This window comes from Schistocerca gregaria, chromosome 1 (assembly GCF_023897955.1).
Source record: "Schistocerca gregaria isolate iqSchGreg1 chromosome 1, iqSchGreg1.2, whole genome shotgun sequence".
Lineage (NCBI taxonomy): Eukaryota > Metazoa > Arthropoda > Insecta > Orthoptera > Acrididae > Schistocerca > Schistocerca gregaria.
The window spans coordinates 136,419,273-136,447,027 of NC_064920.1; positions in this window are offsets into that span (position 1 = coordinate 136,419,273).

Consider the following 27,755-nt stretch of genomic DNA (forward strand, 5'->3'; position numbering starts at 1 on the left):
ACAGGCTGGAAACAACAACACTGACGATTAATTTATTACTTCTCAATATACAGCCTCGTCCACTTCTATAGTTGTGGTCCATGCTTTAACAGGGCATATATTCCATTAGGGCAAAACATGTGCTTCCGGTGCTATAGACGCACGGAAGTTTTCATGGTCTTCTCATCTTCAAAGTGATTCTTTTAGTGCTCCGGACAGACGGAGGTGCCAGGTCAGTGTAGTATGGGGGTTGAGGCAAGACTTCCCATTCAATGTTCACGATCTCTCCAGTGCTATGACGAATGGTGTGTGGTCTCAGCATTTTCATGCAAACGATGGACATCCACCATAACTTCTGTTGGGCGAAATAGCTTAAGATGTGCTTTAACTGTTTGAGGGTACTGCCGTATTGGACAGAATTTATTGTGCATCCCTGCTCCAAAAATTCAACCATACCACTCCCTCATCAAAGAATACTGAAGCCATAACTTTTCCTGCCGATCGCACAGACTGGAACTTTTTCTTCTTCAATGAATTTCAGTGATCCTATTCCACTGACTGCCTCTTTGATTGTAGTTAAAAAAAAAAGAAAATAGACCCATGTCTCCCCTCCCTCCAAGCGGAAGCGCTGCACCAGTTGCTGTTTTTCTTGTATCTTTATCGGGGTCGGTTAACATTCTTGGTGCCCAAGTTGCACAAACCTTTGGGGATCCCAGTTGTTGAATAATCGTCATTACACTGCCATTCACGAAGGAGATAATGCTACAAAAATCATCTGCAGTCACCCGACAGTAGCCACGAACGATGTAATTGTCTAGCTGAATGTTATCACTGCAGTCACCGGTCTGCCTTTCCGTGTTTTGTCACTCAACAGTGTTTGCCTTCAGTTTCGCTACACCAACAAACCCATTGTAGCACAGTGCTGATAACACTGTTGCATAGGCGTACACATTATTTAGTCTTTCGTGAATACGAATGGGCGTTTTATGTCCTGCATTCAAGAATTGTATCACAGCAAGCTGTCTCATACGAACATCTATATCGGCCATTTTTCGAGCGACTGCAGTGCTGCTGTCTGTTGACACAGAAAGTAACTACTGTAGTAGACCGGCGAGGAAGCTTCGCGGAATAGCGCCATATTCACATTTTTCACTTAACAGACTTGATTTAAGGAGAACCGAAGTATTATTTACGTTTTGACCTATCTTCGAATAACTAACAACAAGCACATGTTTTTGTACATATTTTGAAAAGCATTTAAGTGTCAAGTACATTGCGCTGTAAACTGGAACTCAGTCCAGGAACTGACACGAAAAGCAATTGTAATTATTAACGCCCCACTTATTGGTTGCATAATAATATATAATAACTGATCTATGGCTGTGCGCTGAAATATACTTTATATTCAGTTTGCTTGGATACGTACTGTGGATTTTTGTCCACCAGTAGGAAAATGCCTTAGGTTTGCTTCTTGCTATCCTGTTTGTGAAGAAGCTTAATATGCAGCACATTATCCATTTGATTTATTTTAATATCGTTGAGTCATGTTTACGCCTCTTTCATTCAATTCTAGTTAGTACTCTGTCTACCAAAACAAACGTTACTTACGTTTTAACTTTTCGTTCGTAATTTGCTGCAAATCATCGAGCTTAAATGAAAGAGCTTCCACTTTCTCATGATATCATTAGTTACTGATACGAGATGTAAAGACAAACTCGAGATGGGTAATAGGAAGCAGTTTACTAAGGGATCTGACCCAGACGATATCCCCGTAAGATTATATGCTGAGTATGCTACAAATATAGCACCATTCTTATCCATCATCAATCAGAGATCATGGGAACAGCGGAAAGCTCCTCGTGACTGGAAAAAGGCCCAGATCAGCAATCTACAAAAATGGGAGAAAATCGGATGCACATAATTACCTGCCAATTTCAATGATATTGATTTGTTGTAGAATCATGGAACATATTTTGTGTTCAGACATAATGATCTTTCTCGACTCTGAGAAGCTAATCTGCAGAAACCAGCACGGTTTTAGGAAACTGCGATCATGCGAGACACAGCTCGCCCTCATTGTGCATGATATGCAACAGGCCCTAGATACCGGCTTCCAGGTTGATGCCATATTCCTCGACTTTCGAAAGGCGTTCGACTCAGTTCCGCACCGTAGCTTTCTCCAGAAAGTGCACGCTTAAGGTCTATCCGATTACATATGAGGTTGGATAGTAAGTTTTCTAACAGACAGAGAGCAGTATGTCGTCTTGAATAGGGTAACTTCAACAGAAACAAGCGTAACTTCAGGTGTGCCCCAGGGCAGCGTAACAGGTCCGCAGCATTTTACTATTTACATAATTGATCTGGCTGATGGTATTGACAGCGACATTAGACTGTTTGCTGGTGATTCTGTAGTCTACAGGAAAGTAGTATCACTCGAAAGTTGTGAACAAATTAATGAGGATTTGCAGAAAATAAATGCATGGTGTAATGACTGGCGGTTAGGCCTATCTTTCAATATCAGTAAGTGTAACCTACTGCGTATAACAAGGCGAAAATCCCCATTAACGTAGGAGTACAAAATAAATGCCCAGTCTTTGGAAGTTGTAACATCCGTCAAGTATCTGGGTCTGGCTATTCGAAATGATCTCAAATGGAATGATCGTATTACACAAGTAACGGGCAAGGTGAACTCTAGATTGCGGTTTATTGGTAGAATCCTGAAGCGGTACCGTCCTTCAACAAACAAAATTGCTTTCAGTACCTTAGTTCGTCTAGTCTTAGAGTATTTTTCGTCTGTATAGCAGCATTACCGGTTGGGTCTGATCCAAGGGATTAAGAAGGTCCACAGAGGAGCAGCAAAATTCGTGACTAGTACATTTAGCGATCACGAGAGCGTTACAAATCTCATAGAAAGTTTGAAGTGGGACACACATGCACACAGACGGCGCGCTAAACGGAAGGGGCTGCTCACTAAATTCCGAAATCCCATCTTCGCCGAGGATGTAGAGCTGCCCCAGGGCAGCGTAACAGGTCCGCAGCATTTTACGATTTACATAATTGATTTGGTTGATGGTATTGACAGCGGCATTAGACTGTTTGCTGGTGATTCTGTAGTCTACAGGAAACTAGTATCACGCGAAAGTTGTGAACAAATCAATGAGGATTTGCAGAAAATAAATGCATGGTGTAATGACTGGCGGTTAGGCCTATCTCTCAATATCAGTAAGTGTAACCTACTGCGTATAACAAGGCGAAAATCCCCATTAATGTACGAGTACAAAATAAATGCCCAGTCTTTGGAAGTTGTAACATCCGTCAAGTATCTGGGTCTGGCTATTCGAAATGATCTCAAATGGAATGATCATATTACACAAGTAACGGGCAAGGTGAACTCTAGATTGCGGTTTATTGGTAGAATCCTGACGCGGTACCGTCCTTCAACAAACAAAATTGCTTTCAGTACCTTAGTTCGTCTAGTCTTCTTCGTGACTAGTACATTTAGCGATCACGAGAGCGTTACAAATCTCATAGAAAGTTTGAAGTGGGCCACACATGCACACAGACGGCGCGCTAAACGGAAGGGGCTGCTCACTAAATTCCGAAATCCCATCTTCGCCGAGTATGTAGGGCATATACACTCCTGGAAATGGAAAAAAGAACACATTGACACCGGTGTGTCAGACCCACCATACTTGCTCCGGACACTGCGAGAGGGCTGTACAAGCAATGATCACACGCACGGCACAGCGGACACACCAGGAACCGCGGTGTTGGCCGTCGAATGGCGCTAGCTGCGCAGCATTTGTGCACCGCCGCCGTCAGTGTCAGCCAGTTTGCCGTGGCATACGGAGCTCCATCGCAGTCTTTAACACCGGTAGCATGCCGCGACAGCGTGGACGTGAACCGTATGTGGAGTTGACGGACTTTGAGCGAGGGCGTATAGGGGGCATGCGGGAGGCCGGGTGGACGTACCGTCGAATTGCTCAACACGTGGGGCGTGAGGTCTCCACAGCACACCGGTGTTGTCGCCAGTGGTCGGCGGAAGGTGCACGTGCCCGTCGACCTGGGACCGGACCGCAGCGACGCACGGATGCACGCCAAGACCGTAGGATCCTACGCAGTGCCGTAGGGGATCGCAGCGCCACTTCCCAGCAAATTAGGGACACTGTTGCTCCTGGGGTATCGGCGAGGACCATTCGCAACTGTCTCCATGAAGCTGGGCTACGGTCCCGCACACCGTTAGGCCGTCTTCCGGTCACGCCCCAACATCGTGCAGCCCGCCTCCAGTGGTGTCGCGACAGGCGTGAATCGAGGGACGAATGGAGACGTGTCGTCTTCAGCGATGAGAGTCGCTTCTGCCTTGGTGCCAATGATGGTCGTATGCGTGTTTGGCGCCGTGCAGGTGAGCGCCACAATAAGGCTGCATACGACCGAGGCACACAGGGCCAACACCCGGCATCATGGTGTGGGGAGCGATCTCCCACACTGGCCGTACACCTCTGGTGATCGTCGAGGGGACACTGAATAGTGCACGGTACATCCAAACCGTCATCGAACTCATCGTTCTACCATTCCTAGACCGGCAAGGGAACTTGCTGTTCCAATAGGACAATGCACGTCCGCATGTATCCCGTGCCACCCAACGTGCTCTAGAAGGTGTAAGTCAACTACCCTGGCCAGCAAGATCTCCGGATCTGTCCCCCATTGAGCATGTTTGGGACTGGATGAAGCGTCGTCTCACGCGGTCTGCACGTCCAGCACGAACGCTGGTCCAACTGAGGCGCCAGGTGGAAATGGCATGGCAAGCCGTTCCACAGGACTACATCCAGCATCTCTACGATCGTCTCCATGGGAGAATAGTAGCCTGCATTGCTGCGAAAGGTGGATATACACTGTACTAGTGCCGACATTGTGCATGCTCTGTTGCCTGTGTCTATGTGCCTGTGGTCTGTCAGTGTGATCATGTGATGTATCTGACCCCAGGAATGTGTCAATAAAGTTTCCCCTTCCTGGGACAATGAATTCACGGTGTTCTGATTTCAATTTCCAGGAGTGTATTATTACCACCAACTTTCAAATTGCGCAATGATCACCATTCAAAGATAAGGGAAATTAGAGCTCGTACTGAGGCGTTGTGACAGTCGTTTTTCCCTCGCGAGCGGTACAAAGGAGGTGAGGCGGAGTGGGGGAAATATGACTTTGGCGCGAATTGTGCCCGCAGACACACACCGCTTGGTGGCTAGCGGAGTATATATGTAGATGTAGAAGGGAGCAGTAACGTTGAGTCAACATATTGTCCAAAATTGACAGAGGTACACATCGGGTAAAATCTTTAATTATTCAGAGCAGATCGTACCCGTAAGGATGCTGATTAGCAGCGTAACGAAATCTGTGCGTGACAAAATATTAACTCCAACAAAAGTACTTCATTTCGCCATGATATCATGTTCAAATTTAAATCGTAGCACAACAATTTCGAGATCTAGATCTCATAAATTAGATGTCGGTGCGGCAATCACTGTAAACCCTTCCCTTCCATAGTCGAAACAGTACTCTCGGCACGTCATAGGCACGAACAATGAGGAGACCCGCGAGAGGAGCGAGAGGAAATGACTATCTGATCGCCTGCCAGGACGTCAAAGAAGAATTGCGCATTGAATTCGCACCGAGTGAGCGGTGCTGGGAAACAAAGAAAGGTGAAAGCAACACAAAACATTGCAAATGGTTCCCCGAAAGGAACGTCTGAGGTCACTAGGAGTTCAAAACGGAGAATGTCGGGTGAAACGTCCGACATTTGACCTGTGGTACCCGTGATAGCTGAGGTGAGTCAAAGGAGAACCGACGAAACACATGGACAGGCGTGTAGGGCCGAATACCTCCCTGGACGTGCACTTCCGGGCAAAACACTTGCTGCGTCGAAGAGGACTACTCACAGGCAAAATGCGAACTCACCCCAGTGTGAGTGTAGTGGACGTGCGAAAGCCGTCGTGCATCAACACTATATCACGAATCAGTGCTGACAACATTACGCAACAGTTGTTGAAAAGGTGTTTCGGGAACACATTACACCTCTATCAAGTTCTTGAAGTTAATATGCCCTTTGGCAACTGAGCGTCAACATGACACGCGTAAGGAATATGTTTGAGAATGCATATTTATTGCTCGCTTTTTACTTTTGACGTTGCAGAATGCCATATTAGTTTTAAGAACTTGACAATGGAATAAAGTAGTCCCGAAACATGTTGATGTAAATAAATCGCACATTTTCGGGAACTGGTGCGTAAAATTCTCTGTACTCTGTCTAGAACTTCATAAATGCCACCGCTTAGCGGTGTTTAGCGGCAGTTTCTTCTAGACACGTAAAAACATTAAAAGGTTGATAATTTGAAAAATATGTGAGCAGAAAAGCATCCACTTTCAAAGGTTTTGTTTCAACTCTTTGCAAAGCAAAACTGACACTATGGAAAGTCAATACCTCAGTATGAAAAAGTACACTGAAGCAACTGCATAATTTTCTTTTTCTTACGTCTCTCTTTCAACGAAGGTAAAAAATAAATAAATAAAATAAAAAAACGTCCGTATATTTGTTGCAAGATGATCATGTGCTTCTCTCTTTGACATTTCTTACGTACACGAAGTACTTTCATTTTACTCGGAAAATCCACCAATTAACCGTATTTCAAGCTACAGCAGAAAATTAAGTTGGCCGAGCGGTTCTAGGCATTACAGTCTGGAACCGCGAGACCGCTACGGTCGCAGGTTCGAATTCTACCTCGGGCATGGATGTATGTGATGTCCTTAGGTTAGTTAGGTTTAAGTAGTTCTAAGTTCTAGGGGACTGATGACCTCATTAATTAAGTCCCATAGTGCTCAGAGCCATTTTAACCATAAAATAAGAAAGCATCAGAAACTGTCAAGATAACTAAGAAGTAAATAATCCCATGATGCCGCGTGTGAGAAATCACACCGACTGCATAGCGTTCTCTTACTTTTTTTAAAATTTATCAATCCTCTCTGTGATCTCATTGTATCTAGCAACTGGCAGGCTGTGAATTTACCCTAGTTTCAGTTCCATCCTTTTTTTCTTCTAGAAACAGTAGTGTAGTTCTTAGGGTTTTCTGATGTTGTGGCCTCCTTCCGCAATAAGGCAGAAATCCCGTATTTCTGTTGAAACTGAAATTTCCCCTTCCCTCGCAAGCTTCACCTCAGGAAGCTCCGTACAGCTGGATGTCACTGTGGTAAAAGGGCTCCATTTTTCGGCAGCACAGTCATTGGGCTGACAGTGTTAAAAATGATGACGTACAACAGAACTGTGTGTAGTTCAGTGGACTGCATGTCTGGCTGCTATACAGAGGACCCACGTTCTGTTATTGGTACTATCAGGGATTTTCCTTGATGGGAGGAATGGAACGGGGTTTATTCAGACTCGTGCAACCAACTGAGGAGCTACCCGAGTGAGAAGTAGCGGATCCACCTCCACACCGTCTCCACATGACAGCATTGACAGAGGGTGACCCGGCGGTCGGTCGATACCGACTAATACGTATGGTTCAGAATGCGCATCTTTACTTTGATTTATTACAGAACTACCTGTGAGTAAGGTAGGTAAATGGTGGGGGGTGGGGTTTAGTAAGTCTAAAAATTAAAAAAAATAGATTTTTCAAAAATATGCTTGTTTTGTAGCCCACGTCTTTCTGAATAGTTCGATGTATAAAACATGTATGTTTGAGAGATTATAAGCCACGTTATATAAGACGCAACGCCACACCCCTTTCCACAGCGTTCTTCTGTTATACGTAAGTGTATTTCGCTCTGTAGAATTCGAATGTTTATATTTGCTCAGTGAGACTGTCATAGGTGAAACAAAGGACTATTGGTATCGATACATCCTCTGCTGCTACCGACGTGCGTTGTTTTGACCGCTGATTTTGTTTGTTCTCTGTTTTGAAAAGCTTGCAGTATGGTTTTGTGAATTTCGAAAAGATTTTCATTTGGCTGTGTTGTTTTGTGTTCATTTGTGGCATGTTGTCTCACAAGACGCCTAGAGTTCGCTGCTTCAACCGTAAACAACGACACAAAATTTAAAAAAATAGATTTTTCAAAAATATGCCTGTTTTGTAGCCCACGCAACAGATACACAGTAAAGGGCGCCACATCAAATGTTACACCAGTGGCTGAATACTGCAACCTTTCAGAGCTGGTAAACTAAGCACTGCCGAGTGCTTCAAGAAGGAAACTTGTTATTGGTACTAATAAAAATGGACGCTGTGAATCTAAAGGTTCGTGAAATATTTTTGTTGACGTTAACATACTGCCACAGTTAGTACTGGACAATGTTATGAGCAAGCATTGCTGTGGTGTGCAGTGTGTTTCTGTGGTGGATGATGACAGTGGCAGGAAAGGCTCTGGTGCTTCTTGCATCACATTTAAAATCGTTAACAAAGGTTATGATGTGAATTTGAGGACAGCATATGGCATGCTCCGTATTGGTAGGCATCAAGAATACTTTGTGCAGTGATGAATCTTCCACCTCCTCCAGCAAATTTTGAGATCTATTATAGCCTACTGCTTGGGGCTGTAAAACAAGTTGCAGAATCATCAATTAAAAGTACTGCAGAAGAATCTATTATCGACAATGATGATATATAGTAGCCGCTATTGATGGTACCTAGCAAAAAGAGAGCACACTACATTGTATGGTGTCATTACAACAACATATGTTAACACTGGTAAAGTACTAGATGTTGAAGTGTTGAGTAAATTTTGTCTTATTTGTGTGAAAGGGATTCCAAATCATGAATGTAATATTAACTACAGAGGCTCAAGTGGAGGTATGGAAGTGGAGGGATTTATCAGCTTGTTTTCCAGATCTACTACCTCCCGCAGCCTGTGATATGTGAAGTACATTGTTGATGGTGATAATAAAGCTTTCCTGGAGGTTAAAAAATGTTCTCCATGTGGAACTGAGACAATTGTGCAGAAGTTAGAATGGTGAGACATGCAAAGAAAAGATTTGGCACTAGACTTAGAAGGCTGAGACGAGAATTGTCAGGTAAAAAATTATCTGACGGGAAGAGAATAAAAGGGAGACGGCGTATGCAGTAAATGACAAGCTACAAACGTATTATAGCTTGACAATAAGAACGGACACAGGAGACTTCAAAAATATGAAGCAAGCAGTTTGGGCTTCATATTTCCACAAAATGTCCACAGACAATAACCCTATCCACAAATTGTGCCCAAAAGGAATTGAATCATGGTGTGGTTTCCTGAAGTCAATTGCTGGTGGCGAAGAACATCATAACAGGAATTCTCTACCACCTACTTTAATTAAAGCCATCAAATCTATATTCAGGTATCTTGCAAATGAAAAATTACTGAAGAACTGTCTTCATGGCGCTAACAAAACCCGAATGAAAGTTTTAACCAAGGTGCATGGGAAAGATTGCCAACATCCATTTTTGTGGGAAGAAATGCATTTGTTATTGGTGTTTACGATGGAGTTTCATGTTTTAATGATGGTGTGCAAAGCAGGAAACATGTTTTTGAAAAAATGGGAATTAAGTCTGAGGTGAACTGCATCACAGCTTTGTATGCGATAGACAAAGAGCGTGTAGTGAAAGCAGATGAATCGTTTTTGGAGGTGATACAGTCAAGAAGAGTGCATCATAGGAATGTGAAAAGGAAGAAAACTGATTTAGAAAATGAAAAAGAACATGCTTATGGTGCTGGACAGTTCTAAAAGAATACCAAATTCAAACAGAAACTATATTGTCATTTTCCGCAAAACACAAATTTATGTACTTAGGTACGTGTAACATCAAAAATAAATATCCTCTTACTTTCAAACTTGGTATGCTTATCAAACGAAAACTCCTTAACGCAAAACTCTAGAATTTTCCAAATATATTACATACTGTGGTAAAATTGATATAATTAATCGTGAAACTTAATATTTTGGTAAATAAGAAGTTTAAAGTGTAACAGCTCATTCATTCTTTTCATAACTCAAATAAATTGTACAGTTTCATACACCTGTAAGTATCGTTTGTATGCTGTGCAAATTCAGCGAAGGATCTCTCTTACTTATGAAGGAAAGTGTAACTGTAGCAACAAATGCAGGCAATAGTAAGTGAAAAATGATGAAATTTCACATGTAAAAATATTTATTTTGTTGTGTTTTTCAACTTCCACTGCTATGAGTGCAAATCCTGAATTCTTCCTGGTTATGCTGAGAAAGTTTTATGAATTTATTTGTAAAAGTATAGACAGTGGAATTAAAATGTCCTGTGGTGCCTCTCCTGCTACAAAGCGGTCCGTTTGACATCACTTTACAATGCTTTTATTTTTCACATGTGTTTTTTGTTGGCAGTGTACGCGAGATTCATATAAATGGTTGCAATATTTCAATGAACGCAAGATAATGACTATTTCTATTAGGTTGCTGCTTAGGTTCGTGGCGTTTTTCCGTAAGTTTAATAAACTCAACAAATACACGTAACTGTGGTGTGCGTACTGTAAGACCTTCGGTACCCACCATCAGATTATTTGACTTGTCGCTCTAGAGAAGTAGGCGAGTGTCAGAAATATGTCTCGTGGTCTTATCGTGGTGTGTTTATGTTCTGCCGTTAGGTCAGACGAGAGAAATGCCACTTGCACGCTTAGTAGCAGATTGACGGTGACCAATTTTAAACAGAACGTGATTAATTTTCACACACATTTATTAAAATAATAACAAGCATAAAAATAACTTAACTGGGTTCTGGATGCTATTTACAAGGGACAATCTGAAGTTCTTTGGTCTTGGTACGTTAATCTTATTCTCACATGTCTCTGATACTTGACAAAGTGTGTATACATTTCTCTTCATGGCGATGTACAGGAATATGGTAATCTTATTAGGCGCAGACTGAAACTGGACTACAGACTAATGCACACTGACTAATCGGAGGCCTGTGCACTTGTTATCATACCTCACGCATTCAGGTATCACTGCGCGAGTGTGATCCGTGAGGACAAAAGGTTCTACGTTAGCAGCAATGTCATTGGCTGCGTTACATATTAATACGCGGATCGGCGGAAGCAGAATTTGGTCCGTCACTAAGGCAGCGCCATCTCGTAGTGCGGAGACGGACGAGCGCTGCGCCTGCGCTGTTGTGCTTAGCGGGGCGCGCTGTATTGGGAAAGTTGTGTATGCGCTGACTACGCGGGACTATGTACACAACAGTAACAGAGGCTTCAGTCATCAGTAATACGAGTATATTCTCCTGCACTATTTACACCGATGTACCAAAGTTGGGGTAACTTTTCAGTCCCCAGACTGTAGCTATCACGTTGCTTTGACACGAAGAACTCGTCCGCTTACTTCCGAAGTGTATTTTCATCCAGAAAGGAAGTTACCTTGAAGGATGTTCGATAGAGAGAGGAACAGGTGAAAATCTAAGATCAGATGAATGCTATTCAAGTAAAACGTTCTTTTTCTGTTCCTAAGAGTAATCAGGAAATTTTGCCGAAAAGAGAGAATGATGTTTGCTTCGGATGGGCTGATAATTTTTCTCCCTGTAGAAGCCAGCATTATCCGAGCGGTTATCTTACGTAAATTTCTTCCTGTAGTTTAATGAGTATCGCTTTGGTTGATGTAGGGCAATATACAAACAAAAGGAACAGGCCTATGAAAGCTACAACTCCGACACTGGATGATACTGTGATGTCATCGAATTATTCAACTCTTAGTAAAGTTTCCTTTTTATCATTATGAGCGTGTTGTAGGGTCTTTTGGCATCGCAGGAGCTAAAGGAGGAAAAACAAGTCCAATGAAATCTGTAGAAAACAAATATTCAAGTGCATTATATCAGTATTCATAATTTATATGCCATCAGATGACCGCTTGTATACGGTGTCCTAGACCTGCCGCACCATCTCTTTCTTCTGGATAACATTTCTCGTACTTTGTGGCAGTCTCTCACTTCTGTTTCCTATCTCACGTTTTGGTTAACCAACCTGTGCCCGGCAGACTGCTTTGATGATGCAACGGAATCGATTAACGTATTGTGCATTAAAAGGCGACGATATTAGCCACTGTTATATTTCTAATGGCTGTACATAATTGGAAACAGTAGTTTCCAAAATGGCGTCTGTAACGGAGTGCGTTCCATACAGAGAGTTGCCATTGAGTTTACTTTGGCGGAAAAATAGAGCATCTCAGATATTCGTAGGCAGTTGCACGGTGAATCATTGGCCAACGCGTATGTCTGCATTGTAAAAAAAGTCGCAAAAACCTGTCCGATCTCCCGCGTTCCGGCAAGTCACACACAGCTGTGAAATGTTGGACCACCTGGACACTCTCAGACGATGTGATCATCGTATCAAAATCAGACAGCTCGCTTCACAACTGGACGTCTCTGTTGATAGTGCCGACAAACTCGTTCATCGCCGGCCGGTGTGGCCGAGCGGTTCTAGGCGCTTCAGTCTGGAACCGCGCTGCTACTACGGTTGCAGGTTCGAACACTGCCTCGGGCATGGATGTGTGTGTGATGTCCTTATGTTAGTTAGGTTTAAGTAGTTCTAAGTTCTAGAGGACTGAAGACCTCAGATGTTAAGTCCCATAGTGCTCAGAGCGATTTGAACCATGTGAATCTGAATATTCGTCCGTCAGTTGGGGTGGTCAGAGGTGTATGTCGGCTGGTTTCCTCGGCGCATAACAGAAGACTATAAAAATCTAAGAAGGATCAGCTGTGCGGAATCGGTTGCGCGTTACGAGGCTTATCGCAAGAACGTAGTCACAAGCGATGGAGCATGGTTTCGTCGGTTCGAAGCGGAAACAAAACAGTCAGTCCGTGAAGTTGCGCCACACTACCTCTCCGAAGAAAAAGTTCAAATCTGCACACTCAACAGTGTGATGGTCTTCTGGGACGTTGAATGGGTTATTCAGTTTGATGTCCTCCCTCAGGGTCTTACGGTCAACTCTGAAAAATACTGTGCTACCATCAGGAAACTGAAGAATTGACTTCAGCTTGTCTGCTGCCAGAAAAATACAAACGAACTTCTCTTTCTTCAGGACAATGCAAGTCTGCGCACTCGATCGGAGGTCAGAAAACTTCATTGGACTGTTCTTCCGCATTCACCCAAAAGCCCGGATCTCGTCCCTTCCGACTTCCATCTGTTTTGCCCAATGTAGCATGCATTCCGAGGGAAGCAGTACGTTGATGATGGCGAGGTTACCGACGCAGCAAGGCGTTTCCTCCGACGTCGACCAGTATGGTGGTACCAAAGCGGTGTCGTAAGGCCATCGCATTGAATGCAGACTATGTTAAAAAATAGTGTCTTGTGGCCAAAACAGTGGGGAATAATACGATGTACTGGAATCCTGGATAAAACGTACCTGCTTTCAGAAAAAAATGATGTTATATTACTTACTAAACACCCATCGTAAATGACCCACAAAACAAGTGTCCCACAAATTACTTTCGTCCAATTCTTGAGTACTGCCCTTCACCCTGGTACCCTTACCAGGTCGGATTAATAGAATATACTAGAACATCTGACGAAGGGCGGCGCGTTTCGTCACGTGGAGTTTGTAAGCTACAAGACCCTTACGGAGATGGTCAGCACCATTAACAGGCCCTTCAAGGGAGGGATTGTCCTATTGAAATAACGAAAGCGCACTTTACTAGAAGAGCACAGGAACATATTGCTACAAAGCCCCATTCCCTCTTCCCATTACATATGCGTCACGCAATGACTGACAGTCACTCTAGCCACGAGGAGTTCCTGAAGCTGCACTAAGAACCTCTCTGTTCAACGCCATCTATATCGTTGTTCTGTAATTCACACGTAAGTGCGTAGCAGAGGGTTCATCGAACCATTTTTGTACTACTTCTCTACCATTCCACTCTAGAATGGTGCGTGGAAAAATGGAATACCTAAATCCTTCTGTTAGAGCTCTGATTTTTCTTATTTTGTTATGATGATCATATCTCCCTACATAGGTGGTTGTCAATAAAATATTTTCGCATTAATAAGAGAAGGTTGGTGATTGAAATTTCGTAAATAGATCTCGTCGCAAAGAAAACCATCTTTTTTTCAGGACTGCCACCCCAAATCACGTACTATATCAGTGACACTCTCACCCCTATTGCGTGATAACACGAAACGAGCTGCCCTTCTTTGCACTTTTTCGATGTTCTCCGTCAATCCTACCTGGTAACGATCCTATACCGCACAGCAATATTCCAGCAGAGGACGGACAAGTGTAATGTAGGCTGTCTCTTTAGTGGGTTTGTGTAATCTTCTAAGTGTTCTGCCAACAATGTGCAGTCTTTGTTTCGCCTTCCCCACAATATTATCTATGTGGTCTTTCCAATTTAAGTTGCTTATAATTGTAATTCCTAGGCATTTAGTCGAATTGACATCCCTTAGATTTGTGATATTTATCGTATACACAATATTTATCGTATTTCTTTTAGTACCCATGTGGATAACCTCGCACTTTTCTTTGTTTAGTGCCAATTGCCCTAAGTCCACATCGACGCATACGCCATTCACTAAGGGAACAGTGAAGGAAAGAATTCTTAATATTACCAGTGGTGCCTTCTGTCACTCGCTGTACACTTAACTACGAAGAATGGGTGCACATTTATATGTAGAGTAGATCTGGTCAAGGTGGCGAACGATTTTAGATCTCGCGATAAGCAAGCCAGGACTGGGAAAAGAACGTCGCAAGAGGGTAGAAACCGTATCGGAATGTAATATAGTGTTCGTAAGTAGAGAACCGTCGAAATTAACATATTTATCCAGATGAATGCTTGCCATCAGTTTCATATGTTATCACTCTAAGAGGTTTCGGATACAAGGCCGGAGAGGAGATTGGTAGACAGTATTCTCGCCATGAGCTGCATACCACCACGTCTCCGGTTCCTACCGACTAAAAGCTGCTAATGAACGTTAATCCTCCTCCTGTGCTCGAACCGCCAACCTCCGCGTTAGGTTAACGCGATTTTGCGACCTCTGCTGCTGAGGCGTGTCCCGTGAACTCAGTCACGGGAAAACCGGTGCCTACACTGGCCGCTGCGCCCAAAGTGCGCCTGACCTTCCCGGAGTCGCTGAACCCCTGGAGCGCGGCTGACCTGCCGTACAGGGTGCAGTGGAAGAAAACAGCTCACCGCCGTGTGCAGGTCACGTCGTGATTACCCTCGGTACGAGTGTCGGTAGCGTCGCTGAGCGTGTCCGATAAAAGAGATTAGCATAATCAAGAGAGAAAATTGTAATTGGCCACGAGAAACTGCCAAGTTTCTGTTACAGACCACGATGTTTTCGCTGTGAAAACTTACATTCTCCTTCAATGTGAAGGGTGATCCTCTACTATGTATTCAAACTTTGTGACTTTATTCGCCTTGTAAAACTGGATAGAAATTGCAGTGTGAACTACGTCATACACTTACTCGTAGAAAGTAATGACTGCCCTAGTTTTCGCGACAATCTACAGTTCATGAGCCGCGTGGAGTGGCCGCATGGCTCTAGGCGTCATGTCATTGACTGTGTGGTCCCTCCCGCCGGAGGTTCAAGTCCTCCCTTGGGCGTGGGTGTGTGCGTTGTTCTTAGTATAAGTTAGTTTAAGTAGTGTGTAACTCTAGTGACCGGTGACCTTAACAGTTTGGTCCCTTTGGAAATCATACACACATTTTTACACCTCACGACACTACTATTCGCATCAAAAGTGAAAAAGAATTTCAGGACTTTCTGAATGAAATGGTTATTCTAATGACCACATAGTAGGGATTTACCAAAGAAAGGCGAAATTATTGTGGTGGAGGGCAAATTTGGCGACAAACCCAGTATCAAAATTGAGTAGTGAGAAGCAGAAAAAGTGAAGAATCTCAAAGCAAGGTAGTACACGATAAAATCATGGAGCTCATAAGAATAATCTACCACAGATAAAGAGCATCGTCGCTGAAAGAAGTCTCCGTCAAGCGCGGTCCACAATATGAGAAAGCAACTTCTGAAAATGTGCGTCCATAGCACAGTATTTTGTAGAAGTGACTCATGGACTCTAGAAAAACTGGAAAAAGTGAATAGAAGTGATTGCAATGACGTATTATAGATAGACGCCGAAATTATTTGGACTTATAAGAAATGAGTTTTTTTCCGCACAGTAGGATAGGAAATTACCACGTGGACAAAAATAACAAAAGTAAGGAACTGAATGAGAGGACAAGTGTCAGGAGTTTAAGAATATATGATAATTTCCCAAACTGCGTTTAGAACAAGCTCTGCGACGCTTAACTTCAGTATACAATGACCGTTTAATAATAATGAAAGTCTAATTTAACATCTCCAGACAATTGTCAAGTGTGTATTCTCCAGAAAGCCGAATAACAAAAGGTTTCGTGAAGCAACATTTATTTCTTTGAGAAAGTTCCACAAATCTATCTACCGTTACATTCCTTATTCCTAAAGAAAATTTTCCAATTAACAATTTTCGTTGTTTCAACAACAACTATCTTACCACTCAGAGCTTAAGCAGGTTGTCATCTGTGGCAGGCATTTTTAATCTAAAAAGTTACTTACCATCGGAAGTGAGCTTCATATTTTGCGATGATGAGTTGTTTGTCGTAAAGTCATTTAGTGAAAGACAAACAGTTCATAATGTGGTATCAATGACACAAAATCCGTTTTCTGGTCTGTTACGGCTGCGATTATGCTCATCAGTGCGACGTTACGGAGGAGAAACATGGAGAATCGTTGTCAACATAGGATCACGTCAATGAAGTAACATGACTAATGTTGTTGTTGTTGTTGTTGTTGTGGTCTTCAGTCCTGAGACTGGTTTGATGCAGCTCTCCACGCTACTCTATCCTGTGTAAGCTTCTTCATCTCCCACTACTTACTGCAAATTACATCCTTCTGAATCTGCTTAGTGTATTCATCTCTTGGTCTCCATCTATGCCGCATCTCGTGGTCGTGCGGTAGCGTTCTCGCTTCCCACGCCCGGGTTCCCGGGTTCGATTGCCGGCGGGGTCAGGGATTTTCTCTGCCTCGTGATGGCTGGGTGTTGTGTGCTGTCCTTAGGTTAGTTAGATTCAAGTAGTTCTAAGTTCTAGGGGACTGATGGCCATAGATGTTGTCCCATAGTGCTTTGAACCATTTGTCTCCATCTACGATTTTTACCCTCCAAGCTGCCCTCCAATGCTAAATTTGTGATGCCTTGACGCCTCTGAAAATGTCCTACCAACCGGTCCCTTCTTCTTGTCAAGTTGTGCCACAAAATCCTCTGCTTTCCAATTCTATTCAATACCTCCTCGTTAGTTATGTGGTCTGCCCATCTAATCTTCAGCATTCTTCTGTAGCACCACATTTCGAAAGCTTCTATTCTCTTCTTGTCCAAACTATTTACCGTCCATGTTTCACTTCCATACATGGCTACACTCCATACAAATACTTTAAGAAACGACTTCCTGATACTTAAATCTGTACTCGATGTTAACAAGTTTCTCTTCTTCAGAAACGCTTGCTATTGCCAGTCTGCATTTTATATCCTCTCTACTTCGACCATCATCAGTTATTTTTCTCCCCAAATAGCGAAACTTCTTTATTACTTTAAGAGTCTCATTTGCTAATCTAATTCCCTTAGCATCATCCGACTCAATTCGACAACAAGCCATTATCCTCGTTTGCCTTTTGTCGATGTTCATCTTGTATCCTCCTTTCAGGACACTATCCATTCCGTTCAACTGCTCTTCCAAGTCCTTTGCTGTCTTTGACAGAATTACAATGTCATCGGCGAAACTCGAAGTTTTTATTTCTTCTCCATGGATTTTAATACCTACTCCGAATTTTTCTTTTGTTTCCTTTACTTCTTGCTCAATATACAGATTGAATAACGTAGGGGAGAGGCTACAACCCTGTCTCATTCCCTTCCCATCTACTGCTTCCCTTTCATGCCCCTCGGCTCTTATAACTGCCATCTGGTTTCTGTACAAACTGTAAGTAGCCTTTCGCTCCCTGTATTTTTCCCCTGCCGCCTTTAGAATTTGAAAGAGAGTATTCCAGTCAACTTTGTCGAAAGCTTTCTCTATGTCTACAAATGCTAGAAACGTAGGTTCGCCTTTCCTTAATATTTCTTCTACAATAAGCAGAAAGGTCAATATTGCCTCACATGTTCCAACATTTCTACGGAATCCAAACTGATCTTCCCTAGGTCGGCTTCTTCCATTTTTTCCATTCGTCTGTTAAAAATTCACGTTGGTATTTTGCAGATGTGACTTATTAAACTGATAGTTCGGTAATTTTCGCATCTGTCAACACCTAGTGTCTTTGGGATTGGAATTATTATATTCTTCTTGAAATCTGAGGTTATTTAGCCTGTCTCATACATCTTGCTCACCAGATGGTAGAGTTTTGTCAGGACTGTCTCTCCCAAGGCCGTCAGTAGTTCTAATGGAATGTTGTCTACTCCTGGGGCCTTGTTTCGACTCAGTTCTTTCAGTGCTCTGTCAAACGCTTCACGCAGTAGCGTATCTCCCATTTAATCTTCATCTACATCCTCTTTCATTTCCATAATATTGTCCTCAAGCACATCGCCCTTGTATAGACCCTCTATATACTCCTGCCAACTTTCTTCTTTCCCTTCTTTGATTGGAACTGGCTTTCTATCTGAGCTCTTGATATTCATACAAGTGACTCTCTTTTCTCCAAAGTCTCTTTAATTTTCCTGTAGGCAGTATCTATCTTATCCCTAGTGAGACAAGCCTCTACATCCTTACATTTGTCCTCTTGCCTTCCCTGCTTAGCGATTTTGCACTTCCTGTCGATCTTATTTTTGAGACGTTTGTATTCCTTTTTGCCTGCTTCATTTCCAGCATTTTCATATTTTATCCTTGCATCAATTAAATTCAATTTTTCTTCTGTTAGCCAAGGATTTCTACTAGCCCTCGTCTTTTTACCTACTTGATCCTCTGCTGCCTTCACTACTTCATCCCTCAAAGCTACCCATTCTTCTTCTACTGTATTTCTTTTCTCCATTCCTGTCAATTGTTCCCTTATACTCTCCCTGAAACTCTCTACAACCTCTGGTTCTTTCAGTTTATCCAGGCCCCATCTCCTTAAATTAGCACCTTTTTGTAGTTTCTTCAGTTTTAATCTACAGTTCATAACAAATAGATTGTGGTCAGAGTCCACATCTGCCCCTGGAAATGTCTTACAATTTAAAACCTGATTCCTAAATCCCTGTCTTACCATTATATAATCTATCTGATACCTTTTAGTATCTCCAGGATTCTTCCATGTATGCAACCTTGTTTTATGATTCTTGAACCAAGTATTAGCTATGTTTAAGTTATGCTCTGTGCAAAAGTCTACCAGACGGCCTCCTCTTTCATTTCTTCCCCCCAATCCATATTCACCTTCTATGTTTCCTTATCTCCCTTTTCCTACTGACGATTTCCAGTCACCCATGACTATTAAATTTTCGTCTCCCTTCACTACCTGAATAATTTCTTTTATCTCATCATAGATTTCCTCAATTTCTTCATGATCTGCAGAGCTAGTTGGCATGTAAACTTGTACTACTGTAGTAGGCGTGGGCTTTGTCTCTATCTTGGCCACAATAATGCGTTCACTATGCTGTTTGTAGTAGTTTACCCGCTCTCCTATTTTTTATTCATTATTAAACCTACTCCTGCATTACCCCATTTGATTTTGTACTTATAACCCTGTATTCACCTGACCAAAAGTCTTGTCCCTCCTGCCACCGAACTTCACTAATTCCCACTATATCCAACTTTAACCTATCCATTTCTTTTTTTAAATTTTCTAACCTACCTGCCCGATTAAGGGATCTGACATTCCACGCTCCGATCCGTAGAACGCCAGTTTTCTTTCTCCTGATAACGACGTCCTCCTGAGTAGTCCCCGGCCGGAGATCCGAATGGGGGACTATTTTACCTCTTGAATATTTTACCCAAGAGGACGCCATCATCATTTAATCATACAGTAAAGCTGCATGCCCTCGGGAAAAATTACGGCTGTAGTTTCCCCTTGCTTTCAGCCGTTCGCAGTACCAGCACAGCAAGGCCGTTTTGGTTAATGCTGCAAGGCCAGATCAGTCAATCATCCAGACTGTTGCCCCTGCAACTACTGAAAAGGCTGCTGCCCCTCTTCAGGAACCACATGTTTGTCTGGCCTCTCAACAGATACCCCTCCGTTGTGGTTGCACCTACGGTACGGCCATCTGTATCGCTGAGGCACGCAAGCCTCCCCACCATCGGCAAGCTCCGTGGTTTATGCTCGGGGGGAGGGGGGGGAGGGAGGGGACATGATTAATATAAATACTATGTTTAATTATTTGAAGGAGCTGTGTGCCTACTCAGCTTTCTGCTTCCATTGTTTCTCTGCACAGCTCCAGACGAGTACTGCGGTTGTTCTTTCAGAATGTCATAACAGACTATATTCTGAAGGCTATGCATAAGCTAATACTTTGTATGTAACGATCAGGAAATGATAAATCTAAATCAAGGTGTAGTATCGCACAAAGTTCGCGCTAATCACTTATCATTTATACCTGTAAATTCCTTTCCACATCAGTTCGATAAAAAGGTAGTTCGAATGACCTATGGAACACGTAAAAGACTAACTAACGAGTGCCTCATCTTTCCGAAACGAAATCTGTAAACAAAAAAGAAGGGACAAAACGAAACAAACACAAAATAGGAACAGGTTTTCCTTGGTTACGGCGTTGACAATAATTTTGTAACTTGTACGTTCACAACACATCACGTTTAGAAAAGCTGTTCGAGAAAAGAGTAGCCTAGCGGAGCGATGGAGCTATGTGCAGGCTTGCCCCTACCCTGCGAGGGTACGAACGACAAGCCAAGCCCCTACACGAGCGGCGAGGTACGTCACCTGATGATGTTACACGTACAACATTTTTCATCCACTTTTAGGGCATTTTCCGACATGTGTAGCCCCATGTTTCTGGTATTAATTATCCGACATTTATAGCCCCATGTTTCTGCTATTAAATAACTTGTCTCAGCATCATCTAGATCGCTTTTGGGTTTTCAAAATGTTAATAAGAATCACCATGCATACATTTCGTTTAAAAACGCCTGTCGCTGGATATTGTGTTCCGTACCAAGGCCCGAAACATGTATCATATGAGTCAGTCAACAAATCGGGTCAGACATAATGGCAGTAGACACTTTATCGAATGTCGAACTAGTGGTTGCGTTACACTTGAGCCGTGACGTAATTACGAGGTGCATTCAAGTTCTAAGGCCTCCGATTTTTTTCTAATTAACTACTCACCCGAAATCGTTGAAACTGGCGTTACTTGTTGACGTAATCGCCCTGCAGACGTACACATTTTTCACAACGCTGACGCCATGATTCCTTGGCAGAGGCGAAGGCTTCTTTAGGAGTCTGCTTTGACCACTGGAAAATCGCTGAGGCAATAGCAGCACGGCTGGTGAATGTGTGGCCACAGAGAGTGTCTTTCATTGTTGGAAAAAGCCAAAAGTCACTAGGAGCCAGGTCAGGTGAGTAGAGAGCATGAGGAATCACTTCAAAGTTGTTATCACGAAGAAACTGTTTGCGTAACGTTAGCTCGATGTGCGGGTGCGTTGTCTTGGTGAAACAGCACACGCGCAGCCCTTCCCGGACGTTTTTGTTGCAGTGTAGGAAGGAATTTGTTCTTCAAAACATTTTCGTAGGATACACCTGTTACCGTAGTGCCCTTTGGAACGCAATGGGTAAGGATTACGCCTTCGCAGTCCCAGAACATGGACACCATCATTTTTTCAGCACTGGCGATTATCAGAAATTTTTTTGGTGGCGGTGAATCTGTGTGCTTCCCTTGACCTTACTGGCGTTGTGTTTATGGATTGAAAAATGGCATCCACGTCTCATCCACTGTCACAACGGACGAAAATAAAGTCCCATTCATGCTGTTGTTGCGCGTCAACATTGCTTGGCAACATGCCACATGGGCAGCCATGTGGTCGTCCGTCAGCATTCGTGGCACCCACCTGGATGACACTTTTCGCATTTTCAGGTCGCCATGCAGGATTGTGTGCACAGAACCCACAGAAATGCCAACTCTGGAGGTGATCTGTTCAACAGTCATTTGGCGATCCCCCAAAACAATTCTCGCCACTTTCTCGATCATGTCGTCAGGCCGGCTTGTGCGAGCCCGAGGTTGTTTCAGTTTGTTGTCACACGATGTTCTGCCTTTATTAAACTGTCGCACCCACGAACGCACTTTCGACACATCCATAACTCCATCACCACATGTCTCCTTCAACAGTCGATGAATTTCAATTGGTTTCACACCACGCAAATTCAGAAAACGAATGATTGCACGCTATTCAAGTAAGGAAAACGTCGCCATTTTAAGTATTTAAAACAGTTCTCATTCTCACCGCTAGCGGTAAAATTCCATCTGCCGTACGGTGCTGCCATCTCTGGGACGTATTTACAATGAACGCGGCCTCATTTTAAAACAATGCGCATGTTTCTATCTCTTTCCAGTCGGGAGAAAAAAAATCGGAGTCCTTAGAACTTGAATGCGCCTCGTAGATCACAGGTGTCTAGATACGGAGTTTATAGCGCGCAGGCAATAAATGAATCAAGCTGACTATAACGACTACAGTGATACAGATACTGTGCAGTCCGAAAGTGTATTAGTTAGGTACAGCGTCCTCAGACTGTAGCAAAGTGTGGCATAACAGGGAGGATGGTCGTGTGCCGTAACTTCGGCGAGCAGCGGGCGGCGGTAGCCGACTGTCGTGACTGGGGGTGGCGGGGTCGAGGGTCGCCGGCAGTAAGTCTGGGGGGCGGCGCTACGTCTGGGGGCGACGTGCGCCCGGCCCCGCGTAACGAGCCGCCGGCGCAGCCGACGTCACCGGGCGTCGCCCAACGGCAGCCGAGCCGCCAAGGCCGCCTTGCGAAACTCCCAGCCGGCACTGAGGCAGCGGACGTGTCGTGCTCCACTGTGGCATTTGTTGGTTCCTAACAGCGTACTCACTGCAAAGTACCAGCGTTATTTTGAAACTTCCTCGAAAATTAGAACTATGTGCCGGATCGGGACACGAACGCGATACCTTTGCTTTTCGTAGGCAAGTGTTCACCCGACTAAACTAGCCCTCACAGCTTTACTTCCGCCATTACTTGATTTGATGAATGCTGCCGGTCTTGCTTAGGAGATGAAGGCAGAGCTCACCATCTGGAGCATCGTTGACAGAACCGACTGCGGACCTTTGGTGCAGAGCCGGGTGGAGGGTCTGAATCAGAGGCTCAGACGGGTTTTGCGACCGACTTGGCTGCAGATTCCTTGACTTGGACCATAGGGTGGTGTGGTTTCGGGTTCCGCTGAATAGATCAAGAGTTCACTACACCCAGCTGGCGGCTACACGGGTATCGGAGGCTGTGTGGCGTGGACTGGTTTTTTAGCTTAGAAGGCCTCAGGAAAATACGGGGTGGGCTGCAATCTCAAAGGGTGCATGGCAAATACAGGACGTGCTTGGATCAAGGAACAGTCGGAATTGTAGTTGCAAATTGTTGTAGTTGTGCTGGGAAAGTCCCTGAGCTTTAAGCGCTAATAGAAAGCACAGAACCTGAAATCGTTATCGGTACAGAGAGCTGGCTAATGCCTGAAATAAGTTCTGCAGAAATTTTTACGAAGTCTCAGACGGTGTTCAGGAAAGATAGATTAGGCAGAATTGGTGGTGGAGTGTTCGTGTCTGTCAGTAGTGGTTTATCTTGTGTTGAAGTCGAAGTAGATACTCCTTGCGAACTGGTATGGTTGGAGGTTATACTTAACAGCCGAACTAAGTTAATAATTGGCTACTGCTACCGACCCCCAGACTCCGATGATATAGTTGCTGAACAGTTCAGAGAAAATTTGAGTCTCGTAGCAAATAAATACCCCACTCATACCATTATAGTTGGTGGGGACTTCAGCATTCCCTCGATATGTTGGCAAAAATACTTGTATAAAACCTGTGGTAGGCACAAAACATCTTCTGAGATTGTCCTAAATGCTTTCTCCGAAAATTATTTCGAGTAGGTAGTCCACGAACCCACGTGAATTTTAAATTGACCTCTTAGCCACAAACAATCCAGAGCTAATAGAGAGCATCATGACTGATACAGGGATTAGTGATCACAAGGTCGTTGTAGCTAGGCTCAATACCGTTTCTTCCAAATGCACCAGAAACAAACGCAAAATAATTTTATTTAAAAAAGCGGATAAAGTGTCACTAGAAACCTTCCTAAGAGACAATCTCCATTCCTTCCGAACTGACTATGCAAATGTAGACGAGATGTGGCTCAAATTCAAAGATATAGTAGCAACAGCAATTGAGAGATTCATATCTCATAAATTGGTAAGAGATGGAACGGATCCCCTGTGGTACACAAAACAGGTCCGAATGCTGTTGCAGAGGCAACGGAAAAATCATTCGAAGTTCAGAAGAACGCGAAATCTCGAAGATTGGCTAAAATTTACAGACGCGCGAAATTTGGCACGGATTTCAATGCGAGATGCCTTTAATAGGTTCCACAACGAAACATTGTCTCGAAATTTAGTAGAAAATCCGAAGAAATTCTGGTCGTATGTAAAGTACACAAGCGGCAAGACGCAGTCAATACCTTCGCTGCGCAGTGCCGATGGTACTGTTATCGACGACTGTGCCGCTAAAGCGGAGTTATTGAACGCAGTTTTCCGAAATTCCTTCACCAGGGAAGAGGAATGGAATATTCCAGAATTTGAAACACGAACAGCTGCTAGCATGAGTTTCTTAGGAGTGGATACCTCAGGGGTTGCGAAGCAACTAAAATCGCTTGATACGGGCACGTTTTCAGGTCTAGATTGTACATCGATTAAGTTCCTTTCAGATTACGCTGATACAATAGCTCCCTACTTAGCAATCATATACAACCGCTCGGTCACCGACAGATCTGTACCTACAGATTGGAAAATTGCGCACGTCGCACCAGTGTTTAAGAAGGGTAGTAGGAGTAATCCATAGAACTACAGACCTATATCATTGACGTCGGTTTGCAGTAGGGTTTTGGAGCATATGCTGTATTCAAACATTATGAATCACCTCGAAGGGAACGATCTATTGAGACGTAATCGGCATGGTTTCAGAAAACATCGTTCTTGTGCAACGCAGCTAGCTCTTTATTCGCACAAAGTAATGGCCGCTATCGATAGGGGATCTCAAGTTGATTCCGTGTTTCTAGGTTTCCGGAAAGCTTTTGACACCGTTCCTCACAAGCGACTTCTAATCAAGCTGCGGGCCTATGGGGTATCGTCTCAGTTGTGCGACTGGATTCGCGATTTTCTGTCAGGAAGGTCGCAGTTCATAGTAATAGATGGCAAATCATCGAGTAAAACTGAAGCGATATCAGGTGTTCCCCAGGGAAGCATCTTGGGACCTCTGCTGTTCCTGATGTATATAAATGACCTCTGTGACAATCTGAGCAGTTCTCTTAGGTTGTTCGCAGATATGCTCTAATTTACCGTCTAGTAAGGTCATCCGAAGACCAGTATCAGTTGCAAAGCGATTTAGAAAAGATTGCTGTATGGTGTGGCAGGGCCAGCCGCGGTGGTCTCGCGGTTCTAGGCGCGCAGCCCGGAACCGTGCGACTGCTGCGGCCGCAGGTTCGAATCCTGCCTCGGGCATGGATGTGTGTGCTGTCCTTAGGTTAATTAGGTTTAAGTAATTCTAAGTTCCAGGGGACTGATGACCACAGCAGTTGAGTCCCATAGTGCTCAGAGCAATTTGGTGTGGCAGGTGGCAGTTGACGCTAAATAACAAAAAGTGTAAGATGATCCACATGAGTTCCAAAAGAAATCCGTTGGAATTCATTACTCAATAAATAGTACAATTCTCAAGGCTGTCAATTCAACTAAGTACCTGGGTGTTAAAATTACGAACAACTTCAATTGGAAAGACACATAGATAATATTGTGGGGAAGGCGAGCTAAAGGTTGCATTTCATTGGCAGGACACTTAGGAGTCCACTAAAGAGACAGAATACACTATACTCGTTCATCCTCTGTTAGAATATTGCTGCGCGGTGTGGATCCTTACCAGGTGTGATTGACGGAGGACATCGAAATGGTGCAAAAAAGGGCAGCTCGTTTTGCATTATCACGTAATAGGGGAGAGAGTGTGGCAGATATGATAGGCAAGTTCGGATGGAAGTCATTAAAGCAAAGATAATTTACGTCGCGGCGAGATCTACACTGCTGGAAATGGAAAATAGAACACATTGACACCGGTGTATCAGACCCACCATACTTGCTCCGGACACTGCGAGAGGGCTGTACAAGCAATGATCACACGCAAGGCACAGCGGACACACCAGGAACCGCGGTGTTGGCCGTCGAATGGCGCAAGCTGCGCAGCATTTGTGCACCGCCGCCGTCAGTGTCAGCCAGTTTGCCGTGGCATACGGAGCTCCATCGCAGTCTTTAACACTGGTAGCATGCCGCGACAGCGTGGACGTGAAACGTTTGTGCAGTTGACGGACTTTGAGCGAGGGCGTATAGTGGGCATGCGGGAGGCCGGGTGCACATTCCGCCGAATTGCTCAACACGTGGGGCGTGAGGTCTCCACAGTACATCGATGTTGTCGCCAGTGGTCGGCGGAAGGTGCACGTGCCCGTCGACCTGGGACCGGACCGCAGCGACGCACGGATGCACGCCAAGACCGTAGGATCCCACACAGTGCCGTAGGGGTCCGCACCGCCACTTCCCAGCAAATTAGGGACACTGTTGCTCCTGGGGTATTGGCGAGGACCATTAGCAACCGTCTCCATGAAGCTGGGCTACGGTCCCGCACTCCATTAGGCCGTCTTCCGCTCACGCCCCAACATCGTGCAGCCCGCCTCCAGTGGTGTTGCGACAGGCGTGAATGGAGGGACGAATGGAGACGTGTCGTCTTCAGCGATGAGAGTCGCTTTTGCCTTGGTGCCAATGATGGTCGTATGCGTGTTTGGCGCCGTGCAGGTGAGCGCCACAATCAGGACTGCATACGACCGAGGCACACAGGGCCAACACCCGGCATCATCGTGTGGGGAGCGATCTCCTACACTGGCCATACACCTCTGGTGATCGTCGAGGGGACACTGAATAGTGCACGGTACATCCAAACCATCATCGAACCCATCGTTCTACCATTCCTAGACCGGCAAGGGAACTTGCTGTTCCAACAGGACAATGCACGTCCGCATGTATCCCGTGCCACCCAACGTGCTCTAGAAGGTGTAAGTCAACTACCCTGGCCAGCAAGATCTCCGGATCTGTCCCCATTGAGCATGTTTGGGACTGGATGAAGCGCCGTCTCACGCGGTCTGCACGTCCAGCACGAACGCTGGTCCAACTGAGGCGCCAGGTGGAAATGGCATGGCAAGCCGTTCCACAGGACTACATCCAGCATCTCTACGATCGTCTCCATGGGAGAATAGCAGCCTGCATTGCTGGGAAAGGTGGATATACACTGTACTAGTGCCGACTTTGTGCATGCTCTGTTGCCTGTGTCTATGTGCCTGTGGTTCTGTCAGTGTGATCATGTGATGTACCTGACCCCAGGAATGTGTCAATAAAGTTTCCCCTTCCTGGGACAATGAATTCACAGTGTTCTTATTTCAATTTCCAAGAGTGTATTCCAGTCTCGAATTGTTCCTGGAAAGAAGGATTTTCGGTATGCTTCTGTGTGGGCTCTAATCTCTCCGACTTTATCCTCATGGCCACTTCGCGAGATATACGT